The following is a 22,055-nucleotide window of genomic DNA, read 5'->3' as shown; positions in this document are numbered from 1 at the left end:
ACGCTTCTAAAGGCCAGAAAATGCATTTTAAAGTTTTGATCCCAAATTAAGGTCAGAATCCCCGAAAAACGCTTCTAAAGGCCATAAAATGCATTTTAAAGTTTTGATCCCAAATTAAGTTCAGAATCCCCGAAAAACGCTTCTAAAGGCCAGAAAATGCATTTTAAAGTTTTGATCCCAAATTAAGCTCAGAATCGCGGAAAAACGCTTCTAAAGGCCAGAAAATCCATTTTAAAGTTTTGATCCCAAATTAAGCTCAGAATCGCGGAAAAACGCTTCTAAAGGCCAGAAAATGCATTTTAAAGTTTTGATCCCAAATTAAGCTCAGAATCCCCGAAAAACGCTTCTAAAGGCCAGAAAATGCATTTTAAAGTTTTGATCCCAAATTAAGCTCAGAATCGCGGAAAAACGCTTCTAAAGGCCATAAAATGCATTTTAAAGTTTTGATCCCAAATTGAGTTCAGAATCCCCGAAAAACGCTTCTAAAGGCCAGAAAATGCATTTTAAAGTTTTGATCCCAAATTAAGTTCAGAATCCCCGAAAAACGCTTCTAAAGGCCAGAAAATGCATTTTAAAGTTTTGATCCCAAATTAAGTTCAGAATCCCCGAAAAACGCTTCTAAAGGCCATAAAATGCATTTTAAAGTTTTGATCCCAAATTAAGCTCAGAATCCCCGAAAAACGCTTCTAAAGGCCAGAAAATGCATTTTAAAGTTTTGATCCCAAATTAAGCTCAGAATCGCGGAAAAACGCTTCTAAAGGCCATAAAATGCATTTTAAAGTTTTGATCCCAAATTGAGTTCAGAATCCCCGCAAAACGCTTCTAAAGGCCAGAAAATGCATTTTAAAGTTTTGATCCCAAATTAAGTTCAGAATCCCCGAAAAACGCTTCTAAAGGCCAGAAAATGCATTTTAAAGTTTTGATCCCAAATTAAGTTCAGAATCCCCGAAAAACGCTTCTAAAGGCCAGAAAATGCATTTTAAAGTTTTGATCCCAAATTAAGCTCAGAATCCCCGAAAAACGCTTCTAAAGGCCAGAAAATGCATTTTAAAGTTTTGATCCCAAATTAAGCTCAGAATCGCGGAAAAACGCTTCTAAAGGCCATAAAATGCATTTTAAAGTTTTGATCCCAAATTAAGTTCAGAATCCCCGAAAAACGCTTCTAAAGGCCAGAAAATGCATTTTAAAGTTTTGATCCCAAATTAAGCTCAGAATCCCCGAAAAACGCTTCTAAAGGCCATAAAATGCATTTTAAAGTTTTGATCCCAAATTAAGTTCAGAATCCCCGAAAAACGCTTCTAAAGGCCAGAAAATGCATTTTAAAGTTTTGATCCCAAATTAAGCTCAGAATCGCGGAAAAACGCTTCTAAAGGCCAGAAAATCCATTTTAAAGTTTTGATCCCAAATTAAGCTCAGAATCGCGGAAAAACGCTTCTAAAGGCCAGAAAATGCATTTTAAAGTTTTGATCCCAAATTAAGCTCAGAATCCCCGAAAAACGCTTCTAAAGGCCAGAAAATGCATTTTAAAGTTTTGATCCCAAATTAAGCTCAGAATCGCGGAAAAACGCTTCTAAAGGCCATAAAATGCATTTTAAAGTTTTGATCCCAAATTGAGTTCAGAATCCCCGAAAAACGCTTCTAAAGGCCAGAAAATGCATTTTAAAGTTTTGATCCCAAATTAAGTTCAGAATCCCCGAAAAACGCTTCTAAAGGCCAGAAAATGCATTTTAAAGTTTTGATCCCAAATTAAGTTCAGAATCCCCGAAAAACGCTTCTAAAGGCCAGAAAATGCATTTTAAAGTTTTGATCCCAAATTAAGCTCAGAATCGCGGAAAAACGCTTCTAAAGGCCAGAAAATCCATTTTAAAGTTTTGATCCCAAATTAAGCTCAGAATCGCGGAAAAACGCTTCTAAAGGCCAGAAAATGCATTTTAAAGTTTTGATCCCAAATTAAGCTCAGAATCCCCGAAAAACGCTTCTAAAGGCCAGAAAATGCATTTTAAAGTTTTGATCCCAAATTAAGCTCAGAATCGCGGAAAAACGCTTCTAAAGGCCATAAAATGCATTTTAAAGTTTTGATCCCAAATTAAGTTCAGAATCCCCGAAAAACGCTTCTAAAGGCCAGAAAATGCATTTTAAAGTTTTGATCCCAAATTAAGCTCAGAATCCCCGAAAAACGCTTCTAAAGGCCATAAAATGCATTTTAAAGTTTTGATCCCAAATTAAGTTCAGAATCCCCGAAAAACGCTTCTAAAGGCCAGAAAATGCATTTTAAAGTTTTGATCCCAAATTAAGCTCAGAATCGCGGAAAAACGCTTCTAAAGGCCATAAAATGCATTTTAAAGTTTTGATCCCAAATTGAGTTCAGAATCCCCGAAAAACGCTTCTAAAGGCCAGAAAATGCATTTTAAAGTTTTGATCCCAAATTAAGTTCAGAATCCCCGAAAAACGCTTCTAAAGGCCAGAAAATGCATTTTAAAGTTTTGATCCCAAATTAAGCTCAGAATCCCCGAAAAACGCTTCTAAAGGCCAGAAAATGCATTTTAAAGTTTTGATCCCAAATTAAGCTCAGAATCGCGGAAAAACGCTTCTAAAGGCCAGAAAATGCATTTTAAAGTTTTGATCCCAAATTAAGTTCAGAATCCCCGAAAAACGCTTCTAAAGGCCAGAAAATGCATTTTAAAGTTTTGATCCCAAATTAAGCTCAGAATCGCGGAAAAACGCTTCTAAAGGCCATAAAATGCATTTTAAAGTTTTGATCCCAAATTAAGTTCAGAATCCCCGAAAAACGCTTCTAAAGGCCAGAAAATGCATTTTAAAGTTTTGATCCCAAATTGAGCTCAGAATCCCCGAAAAACGCTTCTAAAGGCCATAAAATGCATTTTAAAGTTTTGATCCCAAATTAAGTTCAGAATCCCCGAAAAACGCTTCTAAAGGCCAGAAAATGCATTTTAAAGTTTTGATCCCAAATTAAGCTCAGAATCGCGGAAAAACGCTTCTAAAGGCCAGAAAATCCATTTTAAAGTTTTGATCCCAAATTAAGCTCAGAATCGCGGAAAAACGCTTCTAAAGGCCAGAAAATGCATTTTAAAGTTTTGATCCCAAATTAAGCTCAGAATCCCCGAAAAACGCTTCTAAAGGCCAGAAAATGCATTTTAAAGTTTTGATCCCAAATTAAGCTCAGAATCGCGGAAAAACGCTTCTAAAGGCCATAAAATGCATTTTAAAGTTTTGATCCCAAATTGAGTTCAGAATCCCCGAAAAACGCTTCTAAAGGCCAGAAAATGCATTTTAAAGTTTTGATCCCAAATTAAGTTCAGAATCCCCGAAAAACGCTTCTAAAGGCCAGAAAATGCATTTTAAAGTTTTGATCCCAAATTAAGTTCAGAATCCCCGAAAAACGCTTCTAAAGGCCAGAAAATGCATTTTAAAGTTTTGACCCCAAATTAAACTCAGAATCCCATAAAAAATGCTTCTCGAATCCAGACAATGCATTTAAAGTTTTGATCCCAAATTAAGTTCAGAATCCCCGAAAAACGCTTCTAAAGGCCAGAAAATGCATTTTAAAGTTTTGATCCCAAATTAAGTTCAGAATCCCCGAAAAACGCTTCTAAAGGCCAGAAAATGCATTTTAAAGTTTTGATCCCAAATTAAGCTCAGAATCCCCGAAAAACGCTTCTAAAGGCCAGAAAATGCATTTTAAAGTTTTGATCCCAAATTAAGCTCAGAATCGCGGAAAAACGCTTCTAAAGGCCATAAAATGCATTTTAAAGTTTTGATCCCAAATTAAGTTCAGAATCACCGAAAAACGCTTCTAAAGGCCAGAAAATGCATTTTAAAGTTTTGATCCCAAATTGAGTTCAGAATCCCCGAAAAACGCTTCTAAAGGCCAGAAAATGCATTTCAAAGTTTTGATCCCAAATTAAGCTCAGAATCCCCGAAAAACGCTTCTAAAGGCCATAAAATGCATTTTAAAGTTTTGATCCCAAATTAAGTTCAGAATCCCCGAAAAACGCTTCTAAAGGCCAGAAAATGCATTTTAAAGTTTTGATCCCAAATTAAGCTCAGAATCGCGGAAAAACGCTTCTAAAGGCCAGAAAATGCATTTTAAAGTTTTGATCCCAAATTAAGCTCAGAATCCCCGAAAAACGCTTCTAAAGGCCAGAAAATGCATTTTAAAGTTTTGATCCCAAATTAAGCTCAGAATCGCGGAAAAACGCTTCTAAAGGCCAGAAAATCCATTTTAAAGTTTTGATCCCAAATTAAGCTCAGAATCGCGGAAAAACGCTTCTAAAGGCCAGAAAATGCATTTTAAAGTTTTGATCCCAAATTAAGCTCAGAATCCCCGAAAAACGCTTCTAAAGGCCAGAAAATGCATTTTAAAGTTTTGATCCCAAATTAAGCTCAGAATCGCGGAAAAACGCTTCTAAAGGCCATAAAATGCATTTTAAAGTTTTGATCCCAAATTGAGTTCAGAATCCCCGAAAAACGCTTCTAAAGGCCAGAAAATGCATTTTAAAGTTTTGATCCCAAATTAAGTTCAGAATCCCCGAAAAACGCTTCTAAAGGCCAGAAAATGCATTTTAAAGTTTTGATCCCAAATTAAGTTCAGAATCCCCGAAAAACGCTTCTAAAGGCCAGAAAATGCATTTTAAAGTTTTGACCCCAAATTAAACTCAGAATCCCATAAAAAATGCTTCTCGAATCCAGACAATGCATTTAAAGTTTTGATCCCAAATTAAGTTCAGAATCCCCGAAAAACGCTTCTAAAGGCCAGAAAATGCATTTTAAAGTTTTGATCCCAAATTAAGTTCAGAATCCCCGAAAAACGCTTCTAAAGGCCAGAAAATGCATTTTAAAGTTTTGATCCCAAATTAAGCTCAGAATCGCGGAAAAACGCTTCTAAAGGCCATAAAATGCATTTTAAAGTTTTGATCCCAAATTAAGTTCAGAATCCCCGAAAAACGCTTCTAAAGGCCAGAAAATGCATTTTAAAGTTTTGATCCCAAATTAAGTTCAGAATCCCCGAAAAACGCTTCTAAAGGCCAGAAAATGCATTTTAAAGTTTTGATCCCAAATTAAGCTCAGAATCGCGGAAAAACGCTTCTAAAGGCCATAAAATGCATTTTAAAGTTTTGATCCCAAATTAAGTTCAGAATCCCCGAAAAACGCTTCTAAAGGCCAGAAAATGCATTTTAAAGTTTTGATCCCAAATTAAGCTCAGAATCGCGGAAAAACGCTTCTAAAGGCCATAAAATGCATTTTAAAGTTTTGATCCCAAATTAAGTTCAGAATCACCGAAAAACGCTTCTAAAGGCCAGAAAATGCATTTTAAAGTTTTGATCCCAAATTGAGTTCAGAATCCCCGAAAAACGCTTCTAAAGGCCAGAAAATGCATTTCAAAGTTTTGATCCCAAATTAAGCTCAGAATCCCCGAAAAACGCTTCTAAAGGCCATAAAATGCATTTTAAAGTTTTGATCCCAAATTAAGTTCAGAATCCCCGAAAAACGCTTCTAAAGGCCAGAAAATGCATTTTAAAGTTTTGATCCCAAATTAAGCTCAGAATCGCGGAAAAACGCTTCTAAAGGCCAGAAAATGCATTTTAAAGTTTTGATCCCAAATTAAGCTCAGAATCGCGGAAAAACGCTTCTAAAGGCCAGAAAATGCATTTAAAGTTTTGATCCCAAATTAAGCTCAGAATCCCCGAAAAACGCTTCTAAAGGCCATAAAATGCATTTTAAAGTTTTGATCCCAAATTAAGTTCAGAATCCCCGAAAAACGCTTCTAAAGGCCAGAAAATGCATTTTAAAGTTTTGATCCCAAATTAAGCTCAGAATCGCGGAAAAACGCTTCTAAAGGCCAGAAAATCCATTTTAAAGTTTTGATCCCAAATTAAGCTCAGAATCGCGGAAAAACGCTTCTAAAGGCCAGAAAATGCATTTTAAAGTTTTGATCCCAAATTAAGCTCAGAATCCCCGAAAAACGCTTCTAAAGGCCAGAAAATGCATTTTAAAGTTTTGATCCCAAATTAAGCTCAGAATCGCGGAAAAACGCTTCTAAAGGCCATAAAATGCATTTTAAAGTTTTGATCCCAAATTGAGTTCAGAATCCCCGAAAAACGCTTCTAAAGGCCAGAAAATGCATTTTAAAGTTTTGATCCCAAATTAAGTTCAGAATCCCCGAAAAACGCTTCTAAAGGCCAGAAAATGCATTTTAAAGTTTTGATCCCAAATTAAGTTCAGAATCCCCGAAAAACGCTTCTAAAGGCCAGAAAATGCATTTTAAAGTTTTGACCCCAAATTAAACTCAGAATCCCATAAAAAATGCTTCTCGAATCCAGACAATGCATTTAAAGTTTTGATCCCAAATTAAGTTCAGAATCCCCGAAAAACGCTTCTAAAGGCCAGAAAATGCATTTTAAAGTTTTGATCCCAAATTAAGCTCAGAATCGCGGAAAAACGCTTCTAAAGGCCAGAAAATGCATTTAAAGTTTTGATCCCAAATTAAGCTCAGAATCCCCGAAAAACGCTTCTAAAGGCCAGAAAATGCATTTTAAAGTTTTGATCCCAAATTAAGCTCAGAATCGCGGAAAAACGCTTCTAAAGGCCATAAAATGCATTTTAAAGTTTTGATCCCAAATTAAGTTCAGAATCCCCGAAAAACGCTTCTAAAGGCCAGAAAATGCATTTTAAAGTTTTGATCCCAAATTAAGCTCAGAATCGCGGAAAAACGCTTCTAAAGGCCAGAAAATCCATTTTAAAGTTTTGATCCCAAATTAAGCTCAGAATCCCCGAAAAACGCTTCTAAAGGCCAGAAAATGCATTTTAAAGTTTTGATCCCAAATTAAGTTCAGAATCCCCGAAAAACGCTTCTAAAGGCCAGAAAATGCATTTTAAAGTTTTGATCCCAAATTAAGCTCAGAATCGCGGAAAAACGCTTCTAAAGGCCAGAAAATCCATTTTAAAGTTTTGATCCCAAATTAAGCTCAGAATCGCGGAAAAACGCTTCTAAAGGCCAGAAAATGCATTTTAAAGTTTTGATCCCAAATTAAGCTCAGAATCCCCGAAAAACGCTTCTAAAGGCCAGAAAATGCATTTTAAAGTTTTGATCCCAAATTAAGCTCAGAATCGCGGAAAAACGCTTCTAAAGGCCAGAAAATGCATTTTAAAGTTTTGATCCCAAATTAAGTTCAGAATCCCCGAAAAACGCTTCTAAAGGCCAGAAAATGCATTTTAAAGTTTTGATCCCAAATTAAGTTCAGAATCCCCGAAAAACGCTTCTAAAGGCCAGAAAATGCATTTTAAAGTTTTGATCCCAAATTAAGCTCAGAATCGCGGAAAAACGCTTCTAAAGGCCAGAAAATGCATTTTAAAGTTTTGATCCCAAATTAAGCTCAGAATCCCCGAAAAACGCTTCTAAAGGCCAGAAAATGCATTTTAAAGTTTTGATCCCAAATTAAGCTCAGAATCGCGGAAAAACGCTTCTAAAGGCCAGAAAATCCATTTTAAAGTTTTGATCCCAAATTAAGCTCAGAATCGCGGAAAAACGCTTCTAAAGGCCAGAAAATGCATTTTAAAGTTTTGATCCCAAATTAAGCTCAGAATCCCCGAAAAACGCTTCTAAAGGCCAGAAAATGCATTTTAAAGTTTTGATCCCAAATTAAGCTCAGAATCGCGGAAAAACGCTTCTAAAGGCCAGAAAATCCATTTTAAAGTTTTGATCCTAAATTAAGCTCAGAATCCCCGAAAAACGCTTCTAAAGGCCAGAAAATGCATTTTAAAGTTTTGATCCCAAATTAAGCTCAGAATCGCGGAAAAACGCTTCTAAAGGCCATAAAATGCATTTTAAAGTTTTGATCCCAAATTAAGTTCAGAATCCCCGAAAAACGCTTCTAAAGGCCAGAAAATGCATTTTAAAGTTTTGATCCCAAATTAAGCTCAGAATCCCCGAAAAACGCTTCTAAAGGCCAGAAAATGCATTTTAAAGTTTTGATCCCAAATTAAGCTCAGAATCGCGGAAAAACGCTTCTAAAGGCCATAAAATGCATTTTAAAGTTTTGATCCCAAATTAAGTTCAGAATCCCCGAAAAACGCTTCTAAAGGCCAGAAAATGCATTTTAAAGTTTTGATCCCAAATTAAGGTCAGAATCCCCGAAAAACGCTTCTAAAGGCCATAAAATGCATTTTAAAGTTTTGATCCCAAATTAAGTTCAGAATCCCCGAAAAACGCTTCTAAAGGCCAGAAAATGCATTTTAAAGTTTTGATCCCAAATTAAGCTCAGAATCGCGGAAAAACGCTTCTAAAGGCCAGAAAATCCATTTTAAAGTTTTGATCCCAAATTAAGCTCAGAATCGCGGAAAAACGCTTCTAAAGGCCAGAAAATGCATTTTAAAGTTTTGATCCCAAATTAAGCTCAGAATCCCCGAAAAACGCTTCTAAAGGCCAGAAAATGCATTTTAAAGTTTTGATCCCAAATTAAGCTCAGAATCGCGGAAAAACGCTTCTAAAGGCCATAAAATGCATTTTAAAGTTTTGATCCCAAATTGAGTTCAGAATCCCCGAAAAACGCTTCTAAAGGCCAGAAAATGCATTTTAAAGTTTTGATCCCAAATTAAGTTCAGAATCCCCGAAAAACGCTTCTAAAGGCCAGAAAATGCATTTTAAAGTTTTGATCCCAAATTAAGTTCAGAATCCCCGAAAAACGCTTCTAAAGGCCATAAAATGCATTTTAAAGTTTTGATCCCAAATTAAGCTCAGAATCCCCGAAAAACGCTTCTAAAGGCCAGAAAATGCATTTTAAAGTTTTGATCCCAAATTAAGCTCAGAATCGCGGAAAAACGCTTCTAAAGGCCATAAAATGCATTTTAAAGTTTTGATCCCAAATTGAGTTCAGAATCCCCGCAAAACGCTTCTAAAGGCCAGAAAATGCATTTTAAAGTTTTGATCCCAAATTAAGTTCAGAATCCCCGAAAAACGCTTCTAAAGGCCAGAAAATGCATTTTAAAGTTTTGATCCCAAATTAAGTTCAGAATCCCCGAAAAACGCTTCTAAAGGCCAGAAAATGCATTTTAAAGTTTTGATCCCAAATTAAGCTCAGAATCCCCGAAAAACGCTTCTAAAGGCCAGAAAATGCATTTTAAAGTTTTGATCCCAAATTAAGCTCAGAATCGCGGAAAAACGCTTCTAAAGGCCATAAAATGCATTTTAAAGTTTTGATCCCAAATTGAGTTCAGAATCCCCGAAAAACGCTTCTAAAGGCCAGAAAATGCATTTTAAAGTTTTGATCCCAAATTAAGCTCAGAATCCCCGAAAAACGCTTCTAAAGGCCATAAAATGCATTTTAAAGTTTTGATCCCAAATTAAGTTCAGAATCCCCGAAAAACGCTTCTAAAGGCCAGAAAATGCATTTTAAAGTTTTGATCCCAAATTAAGCTCAGAATCGCGGAAAAACGCTTCTAAAGGCCATAAAATGCATTTTAAAGTTTTGATCCCAAATTAAGTTCAGAATCCCCGAAAAACGCTTCTAAAGGCCAGAAAATGCATTTTAAAGTTTTGATCCCAAATTAAGCTCAGAATCCCCGAAAAACGCTTCTAAAGGCCATAAAATGCATTTTAAAGTTTTGATCCCAAATTAAGCTCAGAATCCCCGAAAAACGCTTCTAAAGGCCAGAAAATGCATTTTAAAGTTTTGATCCCAAATTAAGCTCAGAATCGCGGAAAAACGCTTCTAAAGGCCATAAAATGCATTTTAAAGTTTTGATCCCAAATTAAGTTCAGAATCCCCGAAAAACGCTTCTAAAGGCCAGAAAATGCATTTTAAAGTTTTGATCCCAAATTAAGCTCAGAATCCCCGAAAAACGCTTCTAAAGGCCATAAAATGCATTTTAAAGTTTTGATCCCAAATTAAGCTCAGAATCCCCGAAAAACGCTTCTAAAGGCCAGAAAATGCATTTTAAAGTTTTGATCCCAAATTAAGCTCAGAATCGCGGAAAAACGCTTCTAAAGGCCATAAAATGCATTTTAAAGTTTTGATCCCAAATTAAGTTCAGAATCCCCGAAAAACGCTTCTAAAGGCCAGAAAATGCATTTTAAAGTTTTGATCCCAAATTAAGCTCAGAATCCCCGAAAAACGCTTCTAAAGGCCATAAAATGCATTTTAAAGTTTTGATCCCAAATTAAGTTCAGAATCCCCGAAAAACGCTTCTAAAGGCCAGAAAATGCATTTTAAAGTTTTGATCCCAAATTAAGCTCAGAATCGCGGAAAAACGCTTCTAAAGGCCAGAAAATCCATTTTAAAGTTTTGATCCCAAATTAAGCTCAGAATCGCGGAAAAACGCTTCTAAAGGCCAGAAAATGCATTTTAAAGTTTTGATCCCAAATTAAGCTCAGAATCCCCGAAAAACGCTTCTAAAGGCCAGAAAATGCATTTTAAAGTTTTGATCCCAAATTAAGCTCAGAATCGCGGAAAAACGCTTCTAAAGGCCATAAAATGCATTTTAAAGTTTTGATCCCAAATTGAGTTCAGAATCCCCGAAAAACGCTTCTAAAGGCCAGAAAATGCATTTTAAAGTTTTGATCCCAAATTAAGTTCAGAATCCCCGAAAAACGCTTCTAAAGGCCAGAAAATGCATTTTAAAGTTTTGATCCCAAATTAAGTTCAGAATCCCCGAAAAACGCTTCTAAAGGCCAGAAAATGCATTTTAAAGTTTTGACCCCAAATTAAACTCAGAATCCCATAAAAAATGCTTCTCGAATCCAGACAATGCATTTAAAGTTTTGATCCCAAATTAAGTTCAGAATCCCCGAAAAACGCTTCTAAAGGCCAGAAAATGCATTTTAAAGTTTTGATCCCAAATTAAGTTCAGAATCCCCGAAAAACGCTTCTAAAGGCCAGAAAATGCATTTTAAAGTTTTGATCCCAAATTAAGCTCAGAATCCCCGAAAAACGCTTCTAAAGGCCAGAAAATGCATTTTAAAGTTTTGATCCCAAATTAAGCTCAGAATCGCGGAAAAACGCTTCTAAAGGCCATAAAATGCATTTTAAAGTTTTGATCCCAAATTAAGTTCAGAATCCCCGAAAAACGCTTCTAAAGGCCAGAAAATGCATTTTAAAGTTTTGATCCCAAATTAAGCTCAGAATCCCCGAAAAACGCTTCTAAAGGCCATAAAATGCATTTTAAAGTTTTGATTCCAAATTAAGTTCAGAATCCCCGAAAAACGCTTCTAAAGGCCAGAAAATGCATTTTAAAGTTTTGATCCCAAATTAAGCTCAGAATCGCGGAAAAACGCTTCTAAAGGCCAGAAAATCCATTTTAAAGTTTTGATCCCAAATTAAGCTCAGAATCGCGGAAAAACGCTTCTAAAGGCCAGAAAATGCATTTTAAAGTTTTGATCCCAAATTAAGTTCAGAATCCCCGAAAAACGCTTCTAAAGGCCAGAAAATGCATTTTAAAGTTTTGATCCCAAATTAAGTTCAGAATCCCCGAAAAACGCTTCTAAAGGCCAGAAAATGCATTTTAAAGTTTTGATCCCAAATTAAGCTCAGAATCGCGGAAAAACGCTTCTAAAGGCCAGAAAATCCATTTTAAAGTTTTGATCCCAAATTAAGCTCAGAATCGCGGAAAAACGCTTCTAAAGGCCAGAAAATGCATTTTAAAGTTTTGATCCCAAATTAAGCTCAGAATCCCCGAAAAACGCTTCTAAAGGCCAGAAAATGCATTTTAAAGTTTTGATCCCAAATTAAGCTCAGAATCGCGGAAAAACGCTTCTAAAGGCCATAAAATGCATTTTAAAGTTTTGATCCCAAATTAAGTTCAGAATCCCCGAAAAACGCTTCTAAAGGCCAGAAAATGCATTTTAAAGTTTTGATCCCAAATTAAGCTCAGAATCCCCGAAAAACGCTTCTAAAGGCCATAAAATGCATTTTAAAGTTTTGATCCCAAATTAAGTTCAGAATCCCCGAAAAACGCTTCTAAAGGCCAGAAAATGCATTTTAAAGTTTTGATCCCAAATTAAGCTCAGAATCGCGGAAAAACGCTTCTAAAGGCCAGAAAATCCATTTTAAAGTTTTGATCCCAAATTAAGCTCAGAATCGCGGAAAAACGCTTCTAAAGGCCATAAAATGCATTTTAAAGTTTTGATCCCAAATTGAGTTCAGAATCCCCGAAAAACGCTTCTAAAGGCCAGAAAATGCATTTTAAAGTTTTGATCCCAAATTAAGTTCAGAATCCCCGAAAAACGCTTCTAAAGGCCAGAAAATGCATTTTAAAGTTTTGATCCCAAATTAAGCTCAGAATCCCCGAAAAACGCTTCTAAAGGCCAGAAAATGCATTTTAAAGTTTTGATCCCAAATTAAGCTCAGAATCGCGGAAAAACGCTTCTAAAGGCCAGAAAATGCATTTTAAAGTTTTGATCCCAAATTAAGCTCAGAATCCCCGAAAAACGCTTCTAAAGGCCATAAAATGCATTTTAAAGTTTTGATCCCAAATTAAGTTCAGAATCCCCGAAAAACGCTTCTAAAGGCCAGAAAATGCATTTTAAAGTTTTGATCCCAAATTAAGCTCAGAATCGCGGAAAAACGCTTCTAAAGGCCAGAAAATCCATTTTAAAGTTTTGATCCCAAATTAAGCTCAGAATCGCGGAAAAACGCTTCTAAAGGCCAGAAAATGCATTTTAAAGTTTTGATCCCAAATTAAGCTCAGAATCCCCGAAAAACGCTTCTAAAGGCCAGAAAATGCATTTTAAAGTTTTGATCCCAAATTAAGCTCAGAATCGCGGAAAAACGCTTCTAAAGGCCATAAAATGCATTTTAAAGTTTTGATCCCAAATTAAGTTCAGAATCCCCGAAAAACGCTTCTAAAGGCCAGAAAATGCATTTTAAAGTTTTGATCCCAAATTAAGCTCAGAATCCCCGAAAAACGCTTCTAAAGGCCATAAAATGCATTTTAAAGTTTTGATCCCAAATTAAGTTCAGAATCCCCGAAAAACGCTTCTAAAGGCCAGAAAATGCATTTTAAAGTTTTGATCCCAAATTAAGCTCAGAATCGCGGAAAAACGCTTCTAAAGGCCATAAAATGCATTTTAAAGTTTTGATCCCAAATTGAGTTCAGAATCCCCGAAAAACGCTTCTAAAGGCCAGAAAATGCATTTTAAAGTTTTGATCCCAAATTAAGTTCAGAATCCCCGAAAAACGCTTCTAAAGGCCAGAAAATGCATTTTAAAGTTTTGATCCCAAATTAAGTTCAGAATCCCCGAAAAACGCTTCTAAAGGCCAGAAAATGCATTTTAAAGTTTTGATCCCAAATTAAGCTCAGAATCGCGGAAAAACGCTTCTAAAGGCCAGAAAATCCATTTTAAAGTTTTGATCCCAAATTAAGCTCAGAATCGCGGAAAAACGCTTCTAAAGGCCAGAAAATGCATTTTAAAGTTTTGATCCCAAATTAAGCTCAGAATCCCCGAAAAACGCTTCTAAAGGCCAGAAAATGCATTTTAAAGTTTTGATCCCAAATTAAGCTCAGAATCGCGGAAAAACGCTTCTAAAGGCCATAAAATGCATTTTAAAGTTTTGATCCCAAATTAAGCTCAGAATCCCCGAAAAACGCTTCTAAAGGCCAGAAAATGCATTTTAAAGTTTTGATCCCAAATTGAGTTCAGAATCCCCGAAAAACGCTTCTAAAGGCCATAAAATGCATTTTAAAGATTTGATCCCAAATTAAGCTCAGAATCGCGGAAAAACGCTTCTAAAGGCCATAAAATGCATTTTAAAGTTTTGATCCCAAATTAAGTTCAGAATCCCCGAAAAACGCTTCTAAAGGCCAGAAAATGCATTTTAAAGTTTTGATCCCAAATTGAGTTCAGAATCCCCGAAAAACGCTTCTAAAGGCCAGAAAATGCATTTTAAAGTTTTGATCCCAAATTAAGTTCAGAATCCCCGAAAAACGCTTCTAAAGGCCAGAAAATGCATTTTAAAGTTTTGACCCCAAATTAAACTCAGAATCCCATAAAAAATGCTTCTCGAATCCAGACAATGCATTTAAAGTTTTGATCCCAAATTAAGTTCAGAATCCCCGAAAAACGCTTCTAAAGGCCAGAAAATGCATTTTAAAGTTTTGATCCCAAATTAAGCTCAGAATCGCGGAAAAACGCTTCTAAAGGCCAGAAAATGCATTTAAAGTTTTGATCCCAAATTAAGCTCAGAATCGCGGAAAAACGCTTCTAAAGGCCAGAAAATGCATTTTAAAGTTTTGATCCCAAATTAAGCTCAGAATCGCGGAAAAACGCTTCTAAAGGCCATAAAATGCATTTTAAAGTTTTGATCCCAAATTAAGTTCAGAATCCCCGAAAAACGCTTCTAAAGGCCAGAAAATGCATTTTAAAGTTTTGATCCCAAATTGAGTTCAGAATCCCCGAAAAACGCTTCTAAAGGCCAGAAAATGCATTTCAAAGTTTTGATCCCAAATTAAGCTCAGAATCCCCGAAAAACGCTTCTAAAGGCCATAAAATGCATTTTAAAGTTTTGATCCCAAATTAAGCTCAGAATCGCGGAAAAACGCTTCTAAAGGCCAGAAAATGCATTTTAAAGTTTTGATCCCAAATTAAGCTCAGAATCCCCGAAAAACGCTTCTAAAGGCCAGAAAATCCATTTTAAAGTTTTGATCCCAAATTAAGCTCAGAATCGCGGAAAAACGCTTCTAAAGGCCAGAAAATGCATTTTAAAGTTTTGATCCCAAATTAAGCTCAGAATCCCCGAAAAACGCTTCTAAAGGCCAGAAAATGCATTTTAAAGTTTTGATCCCAAATTAAGCTCAGAATCGCGGAAAAACGCTTCTAAAGGCCAGAAAATCCATTTTAAAGTTTTGATCCCAAATTAAGCTCAGAATCGCGGAAAAACGCTTCTAAAGGCCAGAAAATGCATTTTAAAGTTTTGATCCCAAATTAAGCTCAGAATCCCCGAAAAACGCTTCTAAAGGCCAGAAAATCCATTTTAAAGTTTTGATCCCAAATTAAGCTCAGAATCGCGGAAAAACGCTTCTAAAGGCCATAAAATGCATTTTAAAGTTTTGATCCCAAATTAAGCTCAGAATCCCCGAAAAACGCTTCTGAAGGCCAGAAAATGCGTTTTAAAGTTTTGATTCCAAATTAAGCTCAGAATCCCGGAAAAACGCTTCTAAAGGCCAGAAAATGCATTTTAAAGTTTTGATCCCAAATTAAGCTCAGAATCGCGGAAAAACGCTTCTAAAGGCCAGAAAATCCATTTTAAAGTTTTGATCCCAAATTAAGCTCAGAATCGCGGAAAAACGCTTCTAAAGGCCATAAAATGCATTTTAAAGTTTTGATCCCAAATTAAGCTCAGAATCCCCGAAAAACGCTTCTGAAGGCCAGAAAATGCGTTTTAAAGTTTTGATTCCAAATTAAGCTCAGAATCCCGGAAAAACGCTTCTAAAGGCCAGAAAATGCATTTTAAAGTTTTGATCCCAAATTAAGCTCAGAATCGCGGAAAAACGCTTCTAAAGGCCAGAAAATGCATTTTAAAGTTTTGATCCCAAATTAAGCTCAGAATCGCGGAAAAACGCTTCTAAAGGCCAGAAAATGCATTTTAAAGTTTTGATCCCAAATTAAGCTCAGAATCCCCGAAAAACGCTTCTAAAGGCCAGAAAATGCATTTTAAAGTTTTGATCCCAAATTGAGTTCAGAATCCCCGAAAAACGCTTCTAAAGGCCATAAAATGCATTTTAAAGTTTTGATCCCAAATTAAGTTCAGAATCCCCGAAAAACGCTTCTAAAGGCCAGAAAATGCATTTTAAAGTTTTGATCCCAAATTAAGTTCAGAATCCCCGAAAAACGCTTCTAAAGGCCAGAAAATGCATTTTAAAGTTTTGATCCCAAATTAAGCTCAGAATCCCCGAAAAACGCTTCTGAAGGCCAGAAAATGCGTTTTAAAGTTTTGATTCCAAATTAAGCTCAGAATCCCGGAAAAACGCTTCTAAAGGCCAGAAAATGCATTTTAAAGTTTTGATCCCAAATTAAGCTCAGAATCGCGGAAAAACGCTTCTAAAGGCCAGAAAATGCATTTTAAAGTTTTGATCCCAAATTAAGCTCAGAATCGCGGAAAAACGCTTCTAAAGGCCATAAAATGCATTTTAAAGTTTTGATCCCAAATTAAGTTCAGAATCCCCGAAAAACGCTTCTAAAGGCCATAAAATGCATTTTAAAGTTTTGATCCCAAATTAAGTTCAGAATCCCCGAAAAACGCTTCTAAAGGCCAGAAAATGCATTTTAAAGTTTTGATCCCAAATTAAGCTCAGAATCGCGGAAAAACGCTTCTAAAGGCCATAAAATGCATTTTAAAGTTTTGATCCCAAATTAAGTTCAGAATCACCGAAAAACGCTTCTAAAGGCCAGAAAATGCATTTTAAAGTTTTGATCCCAAATTGAGTTCAGAATCCCCGAAAAACGCTTCTAAAGGCCAGAAAATGCATTTCAAAGTTTTGATCCCAAATTAAGCTCAGAATCCCCGAAAAACGCTTCTAAAGGCCATAAAATGCATTTTAAAGTTTTGATCCCAAATTAAGTTCAGAATCCCCGAAAAACGCTTCTAAAGGCCAGAAAATGCATTTTAAAGTTTTGATCCCAAATTAAGCTCAGAATCGCGGAAAAACGCTTCTAAAGGCCAGAAAATCCATTTTAAAGTTTTGATCCCAAATTAAGCTCAGAATCGCGGAAAAACGCTTCTAAAGGCCAGAAAATGCATTTTAAAGTTTTGATCCCAAATTAAGCTCAGAATCCCCGAAAAACGCTTCTAAAGGCCAGAAAATGCATTTTAAAGTTTTGATCCCAAATTAAGCTCAGAATCGCGGAAAAACGCTTCTAAAGGCCATAAAATGCATTTTAAAGTTTTGATCCCAAATTGAGTTCAGAATCCCCGAAAAACGCTTCTAAAGGCCAGAAAATGCATTTTAAAGTTTTGATCCCAAATTAAGTTCAGAATCCCCGAAAAACGCTTCTAAAGGCCAGAAAATGCATTTTAAAGTTTTGATCCCAAATTAAGTTCAGAATCCCCGAAAAACGCTTCTAAAGGCCAGAAAATGCATTTTAAAGTTTTGACCCCAAATTAAACTCAGAATCCCATAAAAAATGCTTCTCGCATCCAGACAATGCATTTAAAGTTTTGATCCCAAATTAAGTTCAGAATCCCCGAAAAACGCTTCTAAAGGCCAGAAAATGCATTTTAAAGTTTTGATCCCAAATTAAGCTCAGAATCGCGGAAAAACGCTTCTAAAGGCCAGAAAATGCATTTAAAGTTTTGATCCCAAATTAAGCTCAGAATCCCCGAAAAACGCTTCTAAAGGCCAGAAAATGCATTTTAAAGTTTTGATCCCAAATTAAGCTCAGAATCGCGGAAAAACGCTTCTAAAGGCCATAAAATGCATTTTAAAGTTTTGATCCCAAATTAAGTTCAGAATCCCCGAAAAACGCTTCTAAAGGCCAGAAAATGCATTTTAAAGTTTTGATCCCAAATTAAGCTCAGAATCGCGGAAAAACGCTTCTAAAGGCCAGAAAATCCATTTTAAAGTTTTGATCCCAAATTAAGCTCAGAATCCCCGAAAAACGCTTCTAAAGGCCAGAAAATGCATTTTAAAGTTTTGATCCCAAATTAAGTTCAGAATCCCCGAAAAACGCTTCTAAAGGCCAGAAAATGCATTTTAAAGTTTTGATCCCAAATTAAGCTCAGAATCGCGGAAAAACGCTTCTAAAGGCCAGAAAATCCATTTTAAAGTTTTGATCCCAAATTAAGCTCAGAATCGCGGAAAAACGCTTCTAAAGGCCAGAAAATGCATTTTAAAGTTTTGATCCCAAATTAAGCTCAGAATCCCCGAAAAACGCTTCTAAAGGCCAGAAAATGCATTTTAAAGTTTTGATCCCAAATTAAGCTCAGAATCGCGGAAAAACGCTTCTAAAGGCCAGAAAATGCATTTTAAAGTTTTGATCCCAAATTAAGTTCAGAATCCCCGAAAAACGCTTCTAAAGGCCAGAAAATGCATTTTAAAGTTTTGATCCCAAATTAAGTTCAGAATCCCCGAAAAACGCTTCTAAAGGCCAGAAAATGCATTTTAAAGTTTTGATCCCAAATTAAGCTCAGAATCGCGGAAAAACGCTTCTAAAGGCCAGAAAATGCATTTTAAAGTTTTGATCCCAAATTAAGCTCAGAATCCCCGAAAAACGCTTCTAAAGGCCAGAAAATGCATTTTAAAGTTTTGATCCCAAATTAAGCTCAGAATCGCGGAAAAACGCTTCTAAAGGCCAGAAAATGCATTTTAAAGTTTTGATCCCAAATTAAGCTCAGAATCCCCGAAAAACGCTTCTAAAGGCCAGAAAATGCATTTTAAAGTTTTGATCCCAAATTGAGTTCAGAATCCCCGAAAAACGCTTCTAAAGGCCATAAAATGCATTTTAAAGTTTTGATCCCAAATTAAGTTCAGAATCCCCGAAAAACGCTTCTAAAGGCCAGAAAATGCATTTTAAAGTTTTGATCCCAAATTAAGTTCAGAATCCCCGAAAAACGCTTCTAAAGGCCAGAAAATGCATTTTAAAGTTTTGATCCCAAATTAAGCTCAGAATCCCCGAAAAACGCTTCTGAAGGCCAGAAAATGCGTTTTAAAGTTTTGATTCCAAATTAAGCTCAGAATCCCGGAAAAACGCTTCTAAAGGCCAGAAAATGCATTTTAAAGTTTTGATCCCAAATTAAGCTCAGAATCGCGGAAAAACGCTTCTAAAGGCCAGAAAATGCATTTTAAAGTTTTGATCCCAAATTAAGCTCAGAATCGCGGAAAAACGCTTCTAAAGGCCATAAAATGCATTTTAAAGTTTTGATCCCAAATTAAGTTCAGAATCCCCGAAAAACGCTTCTAAAGGCCATAAAATGCATTTTAAAGTTTTGATCCCAAATTAAGTTCAGAATCCCCGAAAAACGCTTCTAAAGGCCAGAAAATGCATTTTAAAGTTTTGATCCCAAATTAAGCTCAGAATCGCGGAAAAACGCTTCTAAAGGCCATAAAATGCATTTTAAAGTTTTGATCCCAAATTAAGCTCAGAATCGCGGAAAAACGCTTCTAAAGGCCAGAAAATGCATTTTAAAGTTTTGATCCCAAATTGAGTTCAGAATCCCCGAAAAACGCTTCTAAAGGCCAGAAAATGCATTTCAAAGTTTTGATCCCAAATTAAGCTCAGAATCCCCGAAAAACGCTTCTAAAGGCCATAAAATGCATTTTAAAGTTTTGATCCCAAATTAAGTTCAGAATCCCCGAAAAACGCTTCTAAAGGCCAGAAAATGCATTTTAAAGTTTTGATCCCAAATTAAGCTCAGAATCGCGGAAAAACGCTTCTAAAGGCCAGAAAATCCATTTTAAAGTTTTGATCCCAAATTAAGCTCAGAATCGCGGAAAAACGCTTCTAAAGGCCAGAAAATGCATTTTAAAGTTTTGATCCCAAATTAAGCTCAGAATCCCCGAAAAACGCTTCTAAAGGCCAGAAAATGCATTTTAAAGTTTTGATCCCAAATTAAGCTCAGAATCGCGGAAAAACGCTTCTAAAGGCCATAAAATGCATTTTAAAGTTTTGATCCCAAATTGAGTTCAGAATCCCCGAAAAACGCTTCTAAAGGCCATAAAATGCATTTTAAAGTTTTGATCCCAAATTAAGTTCAGAATCCCCGAAAAACGCTTCTAAAGGCCAGAAAATGCATTTTAAAGTTTTGATCCCAAATTAAGTTCAGAATCCCCGAAAAACGCTTCTAAAGGCCAGAAAATGCATTTTAAAGTTTTGACCCCAAATTAAACTCAGAATCCCATAAAAAATGCTTCTCGCATCCAGACAATGCATTTAAAGTTTTGATCCCAAATTAAGTTCAGAATCCCCGAAAAACGCTTCTAAAGGCCAGAAAATGCATTTTAAAGTTTTGATCCCAAATTAAGCTCAGAATCGCGGAAAAACGCTTCTAAAGGCCAGAAAATGCATTTAAAGTTTTGATCCCAAATTAAGCTCAGAATCCCCGAAAAACGCTTCTAAAGGCCAGAAAATGCATTTTAAAGTTTTGATCCCAAATTAAGCTCAGAATCGCGGAAAAACGCTTCTAAAGGCCATAAAATGCATTTTAAAGTTTTGATCCCAAATTAAGTTCAGAATCCCCGAAAAACGCTTCTAAAGGCCAGAAAATGCATTTTAAAGTTTTGATCCCAAATTAAGCTCAGAATCGCGGAAAAACGCTTCTAAAGGCCAGAAAATCCATTTTAAAGTTTTGATCCCAAATTAAGCTCAGAATCCCCGAAAAACGCTTCTAAAGGCCAGAAAATGCATTTTAAAGTTTTGATCCCAAATTAAGTTCAGAATCCCCGAAAAACGCTTCTAAAGGCCAGAAAATGCATTTTAAAGTTTTGATCCCAAATTAAGCTCAGAATCGCGGAAAAACGCTTCTAAAGGCCAGAAAATCCATTTTAAAGTTTTGATCCCAAATTAAGCTCAGAATCGCGGAAAAACGCTTCTAAAGGCCAGAAAATGCATTTTAAAGTTTTGATCCCAAATTAAGCTCAGAATCCCCGAAAAACGCTTCTAAAGGCCAGAAAATGCATTTTAAAGTTTTGATCCCAAATTAAGCTCAGAATCGCGGAAAAACGCTTCTAAAGGCCAGAAAATGCATTTTAAAGTTTTGATCCCAAATTAAGTTCAGAATCCCCGAAAAACGCTTCTAAAGGCCAGAAAATGCATTTTAAAGTTTTGATCCCAAATTAAGTTCAGAATCCCCGAAAAACGCTTCTAAAGGCCAGAAAATGCATTTTAAAGTTTTGATCCCAAATTAAGCTCAGAATCGCGGAAAAACGCTTCTAAAGGCCAGAAAATGCATTTTAAAGTTTTGATCCCAAATTAAGCTCAGAATCCCCGAAAAACGCTTCTAAAGGCCAGAAAATGCATTTTAAAGTTTTGATCCCAAATTAAGCTCAGAATCGCGGAAAAACGCTTCTAAAGGCCAGAAAATCCATTTTAAAGTTTTGATCCCAAATTAAGCTCAGAATCCCCGAAAAACGCTTCTAAAGGCCAGAAAATGCATTTTAAAGTTTTGATCCCAAATTAAGCTCAGAATCGCGGAAAAACGCTTCTAAAGGCCATAAAATGCATTTTAAAGTTTTGATCCCAAATTAAGTTCAGAATCCCCGAAAAACGCTTCTAAAGGCCAGAAAATGCATTTTAAAGTTTTGATCCCAAATTAAGCTCAGAATCCCCGAAAAACGCTTCTAAAGGCCAGAAAATGCATTTTAAAGTTTTGATCCCAAATTAAGCTCAGAATCGCGGAAAAACGCTTCTAAAGGCCAGAAAATGCATTTTAAAGTTTTGATCCCAAATTGAGTTCAGAATCCCCGAAAAACGCTTCTAAAGGCCAGAAAATGCATTTTAAAGTTTTGATCCCAAATTAAGTTCAGAATCCCCGAAAAACGCTTCTAAAGGCCAGAAAATGCATTTTAAAGTTTTGATCCCAAATTAAGTTCAGAATCCCCGAAAAACGCTTCTAAAGGCCAGAAAATGCATTTTAAAGTTTTGACCCCAAATTAAACTCAGAATCCCATAAAAAATGCTTCTCGAATCCAGACAATGCATTTAAAGTTTTGATCCCAAATTAAGTTCAGAATCCCCGAAAAACGCTTCTAAAGGCCAGAAAATGCATTTTAAAGTTTTGATCCCAAATTAAGCTCAGAATCGCGGAAAAACGCTTCTAAAGGCCAGAAAATGCATTTAAAGTTTTGATCCCAAATTAAGCTCAGAATCCCCGAAAAACGCTTCTAAAGGCCAGAAAATGCATTTTAAAGTTTTGATCCCAAATTAAGCTCAGAATCGCGGAAAAACGCTTCTAAAGGCCATAAAATGCATTTTAAAGTTTTGATCCCAAATTAAGTTCAGAATCCCCGAAAAACGCTTCTAAAGGCCAGAAAATGCATTTTAAAGTTTTGATCCCAAATTGAGTTCAGAATCCCCGAAAAACGCTTCCAAAGGCCAGAAAATGCATTTC

This window comes from Uranotaenia lowii, chromosome 1 (genome assembly GCF_029784155.1).
Source record: "Uranotaenia lowii strain MFRU-FL chromosome 1, ASM2978415v1, whole genome shotgun sequence".
Taxonomy (NCBI): domain Eukaryota; kingdom Metazoa; phylum Arthropoda; class Insecta; order Diptera; family Culicidae; genus Uranotaenia; species Uranotaenia lowii.
This window is presented reverse-complemented; position numbering follows the sequence as displayed.